The sequence below is a fragment of the Callorhinchus milii genome, unplaced genomic scaffold (genome assembly GCF_018977255.1).
Source record: "Callorhinchus milii isolate IMCB2004 unplaced genomic scaffold, IMCB_Cmil_1.0 Scaffold9, whole genome shotgun sequence".
NCBI classification, from domain to species: domain Eukaryota; kingdom Metazoa; phylum Chordata; class Chondrichthyes; order Chimaeriformes; family Callorhinchidae; genus Callorhinchus; species Callorhinchus milii.
The window spans coordinates 6,670,848-6,676,212 of record NW_024704750.1 but is presented as its reverse complement, the minus strand read 5'-3'; the positions used below and the strand labels follow the sequence as shown (position 1 = coordinate 6,676,212).

The 5,365-nt window shown below is 39.2% G+C and overlaps 1 long non-coding RNA gene across 1 annotated transcript; it reads left to right on the top strand.

Annotated features, from left to right (window-relative positions):
- Nucleotides 1-4,308: 4,308 nt before the first annotated feature.
- On the top strand, nt 4,309-5,119 carry LOC103175290. The gene is made up of 3 exons (XR_487451.2): nt 4,309-4,472; nt 4,666-4,722; nt 5,083-5,119. It is a non-coding gene; the product is annotated as an uncharacterized LOC103175290 (long non-coding RNA).
- The last annotated feature ends 246 nt before the right edge of the window (nt 5,120-5,365 follow it).

Here is a 5,365-nt window from a genome sequence, read left to right as displayed (position 1 = left end):
GTTTCCTCATTGGAAAGCGACTAAGTTAGACTTCATCAGGGGAAAAGGTGGCCTTCTTCAACTGTTTTGTTTCTTCATTCACTATTGTTTCTCACATCTGCTAGCAATAGTATTTTTGTTACGTTCATGTACATGGCAGAACTGAACTTCGAGCTCATGATAGTTGTTTGATTACTTTTCAAGCTTGATTTCCAGTCAGTAGAAACTTGGCTTGCCATTAACATCACTGCACTGTCACGAGCTGAGCAGCTTAAAACCAATGCAAACTATTCAGAACTAGAGGCCTCCCAGGACTGGAATTGTGGTTGGTATTTGCAATTTTCAGGGAAACTTGTTACTTAAGAAAAAATGGTTTGTGAGATCATTAGAGAAGGGCAAAACGAGGACCAAGTGAAAAACTTGCTAATGATATCCAATTATCGGACATAATGAGAACTGTTCACGTTGACTGCTTCTAATCATGAATTAAAACTGAATCCCACGCACAATAAAGTGCCCTGATCTTCACACCGTAAGAATGTATTCACGGTACCATCACCTCAGCGTTGATTGCATTGCTATTGTTCTTTCAGGAGGAAGCAGTGGAAGATATTTTAACACGCTTTTTAAGGGATGACAACATCACAATGATAATTAATCAGATTAAAACACTTACAGATGAAGGTAAGGAATTGACTTATAATTTATTTTATCTTATTGGCCACCCTTCTTTTTGTCAGCTCCTTCTCTGCTCTGGGCAGAGAGGGCAGTCTAGCCAATAGGCTATTATAATAGCATTATATGCTATGATTCTTAACACCACTTTGACCAATAAACAGGAGATGCTCTCACTGTAAAGGTGAGTGACTCTTTAACAATTTTCCCTGTTTTCAAGGTGGATGATTCTGTCTGAAGTGTAGTCAGTCTGTCTGGTGCACACAGACCAACATATTTCAGAGGTGCCTGATTTAAACAATTGCACTATAACTCAAAAATATCCAGTGGCTCAACTGAGAATAAATAAAATCCATCTCCACTGCGGCCATCATAGAGTGACAGACAGACACTCAGGGGCTCGAACCTGCAGCCACTGAAATGTGCAGCGGCTGGTCAGTCAACATATTTTTGAAGTCTTTACGAAATTCTGCCTCTGGACATGGTTTTGAGAGCTGTGATTTTTATTTGTGTGCTTAGATCCGATCAAATGCATCAGATGGTCACAGGTTCTGTGCAACTGGATTCAGAAGGTAGCAGCTCAGAGTAAAGAGGAACTAATCAGACTGTGTAAGTACATCATTAAGATGCTAAGGAAGAGCATGTAAATCTGCATAATTAATGGTCAAATTTATAAATTGCAAAAAGAACCAACAAAGCAAGAAGTGACGAATATACTGAATTCCCATTTGAATATACTAGTTAACCCTCCTCCCCTACCCTCCAAAAAAAGAACCTTGGAAAATCGTAGTAGATTGATCACATCTGATAGAGAAAGATCAATAGAATATTGTTAATAATTTTGCATAATAGCTGTTTTGAATACTCATGATCAAATTGTTTATGTGAAATGTTGGTGTATTTGGACACCAAGATAATCAAGGTCACAGAGACGTTTGTGTGAGTTGCACAAATATTATGGCAGAATTAATTTGTACAGAAAGACATAGTTACCAATCCGGAGAAGAGAATAAATAATTGCAGTAGTAGCAGTTTCTTATTATTTAAATGATAGCTTCTCCTCGTCTTCTTCATTCCTGGGTCTGTTCCAACTTTAGACTAGTTAGTGCCCGGTATTTATACCCTGCCTTGTGTTCAACTCTCCTTCCTCAATTTGCCAGATACCACCTGATTGTTGTCAATTGCCTACACCAAGTATTATCGAATCACATAGCATTTTTTACGCCATACTACCTTGTATGTATTTGCTTAATTTATTTTATGGATACAGACAATCCCAATTCATAACAGCAAAGGTAACAGAAGTTACCAGCAAAATTTTACTTAAAGGTACAGCAGTAGAAATGTTCAGTAATTTTTCACTGTAGGCAAAATACATAGCAATGGAACAGCATGCCCAGTGTGCACCATAAACAACTTATGTCATGTACCGACTTATGATAAGGCAACTCACCCATAATGCTTTATCATCATTCAATGCACTTCCATCTGGCACAAGTCAGGAAGATGATAGTTTTGCCTGGAAAACTGTCCTGATGAATTTGCACTAAATATAGTTCCGTAGGAACAAATGCAATGTTCTGCACCAATAGTGCAGAGCTGTCAAAAATAATCAGGATATTGATAGGAGTTGCTGAAATGCCTTCAAGGTATTTGATAGTATTTCTTATCCATATGTGCACAAATGGCTGCTGCGTTTCGCCCACAAAATATACAGTCAATTCACTTTACAGTATATACTGTGAAGTGCTTTGAAACACATCAACTACATGATAAGGCATTATATTAATTGCAAGGATTATTATTATTATATAGAAAGGTGGGGGTCTTGGGAAGGGTATTAGCAGTGAAACAACTGAAGCCTCAGTGAAGAAATATGACATTGGGAAGGAAAGTAGAAACTTGTGTGCGGGTATTAACTGTATGTGGTCAATAACTTTGAACCAGGGCAAAATATGCATATATGCATTTTCAATAATATAAATGAATTGTGAAATGGGCGTGAGAAAGAAGAAAACATTTGAATTGTTTTTCAATGCATTAGGTTTTAGCTGTTGCATGAACTCATGGATATTTCTAGACCAACAAACACTTCAATACATAATAAAACAGCAAAAACTAATGAGAAATATTGCTGCAGTCATAAAGGTGCTTGAACATCGTACTCTACTCAAGAAAGAATCAGGTGAGCTGTGATTAAATTGAAAAATCCCAGCGCCTTGGGACGTCCTCCCGATGCGAAAGCCAGTATATAACTGTAATCTATTGTTAAAATAATAGCATATCATATAACTGAAATAGGCCAGTTTGTCACATTACAGTATCTGTTCTGGAAGCCGCAAAAGGGTCATAGAGAAGTTACACGTATGCAAAAAGCAATTTGAGAGAATTATTACCATTTTGTACTTTCGCAACGTGATGGTTCACGACGGAGATGGAACATTTTACAATGTGTAGAACACGGGAATATGAAAATGTTAACGTAACTGAGTTTTGTATTACAGTATTAATGATAGATTTTACATCTTGTACTGTTCACTGGAAAGTTTTTCGAGACACATGAGGAAACCCTTCACAGAACCTTGTAGATGTATAGTGGTGGAGTGGATAGCTCAACATACCATACTATGGAGGAGGGGAGCTTGGTTGGGCTCAAGCACATTATGCAATACAGTACTCATTGTCAGGCTATTGTGGGAAGGTGCTAAAAGAAGGTAAAATGCATCCAAGGAAAGGAGAATCAGGGGAAGAGGCAAGTTACAATGCTATCAACCAGTAATTGACAGTCGTTGGCAAAAATCTAGGAATATGTCCCCGCCTTACCCGCCTCACCATTGGCGGGCGGGCCTTCTGCTACTCTGCTCCCACCCATTGGAACTCCATCCCGCGGTCCCTCCGCCTCGCCCCCTCCCTTGCCTCCTTCAAGACCCTCTTCTTCGACCATGCCCTTGGTCACCCTCCTTCCCCCCCATGGCCTCCACCTTCCCTGATCCTCAGCTCGGGTCCGATACACTGATTGTCCAGCGCTTTGGGACATCCTCCTGACGTGAAAGGCGCTATACAAATGTAATGTTGTTGATGTCTACCTTCTCAGTCGAAGATCAAGCAGCCCATTATGGAGTAAGATATTCACTTACAGAACATCAAATATTCAATGTGTTTGTCCAGATAGTAGTGAAGTTAGACATTTGTTAACAGGACTGCTGCCCTTCAACATGACTATTTCAGGGACATTTTCTATTTTTTTGCAGAAATCTTAGAAGAAGAATATAAGAGTGTTGAGCAACATATAAAGCTTGCTCGAGTAGTAAGATGGTGCTTCCATATTGGACTCCTTCCTGGAAACTGTGGTAATTTCTGTTGTTGGATGTGCTTTTAATGAAAATGTACCACATTTGTATAAGTTACAAATATTTCAACAGTATTGTTTGTTTGTTGTTAAAATATTACAATACGTTTTTTTTCCAGACCAGTATGAATGCAGCAGGATTTCAAAGATATGGCTGGCAATGGATCAACATTATACAGAGTGTCGCATGCAGCAGTTGGGGCAAGTTTTTTGTTTTAGCACTAGAGTGTGGATGGTTTGAGATTCCTGATGCACACGTGCAATCTTTTAAAAGGATCTTCACCACATAGAGACTTGGTCTTTGAATCCCTGTTCATCAGGTGTGTTATTTTGTAATAATTACGGCAGGAAATGGAACAACTCTGGATTAATGATAGATGGAATGGTGGCACATCTAGCAAAGAAACAGGACTTTCTGTGGGATGGAAGCAATGCTGATGGATGGGTTTATCCGCCATCCAGCTTGAAGGTAGGCTTGCATTTCAGAAAACCTGCGATCATTTTACCTCTGAAAGTAAATATTGCCACTGACGTGTGATTAATAAATCTTTTAACTTATACTTTCAACTACACTGTAGGTAAAATGTTTGTAATATTTAAATATGTGTGTGTGTGTGTATGCTACAAGAGTTTTTGTCAATGGTATTTCTTTTTTTTTCTAGGCCCTTTTAAAGCTGTATTTAAAGGTATCAGATGAAGACCACTTGATTGATTGTACTGTATCCTTGGGAGTGAATGGCTTTTGACATTAAGGTTCTAATATGGGATAGTGCGATGACAGTGCAGTGGTTCCCCATGTGTTGTAGGACAAAACAGTGATAGATGCAGCAAGAGTACTCAGACTTCGTAGTAAGGGTGGGGGGGGAGAGGGGGGTGTATTGTCAGCGAGAGGGCATTAATTCTTTAGCTGCAGCAATCTGTGGGTCCTGATGGGGAGGGAGGCGAAACTGGTATTTTGTTGACTGCAATTCAGTGAAACTTCAAACAAAAATCAAACCATTGGGAGTGATTTTTTTTCATGTAGATCAACAAATCACCAACCAATGTACAATATGATATGCCTTGACCATTCCCTTTAGCTTCTTTATTTCCTCCTGGATGTTTCACATTTTGATCAGATCGGGAAAGATATCCTGCATGGATTTTCCTCGGTGATTAGTGTGCCGCTCAGCCTTACTCGACTAATTGAAGGATTCTGGCTGCTTGATCAAAAGCAGACATTGGTAGGTGGTTTGCTATTTGTTGTGATGCACAGAATAAAACCCTTTTTTGTTTAGTGTTCAAGATCAGCTTTCAAACGTGGCTGAAAGAAAATACCTTGCTTACCCGATTCCGTATTCCCAACCACTAATGCTGACCCGA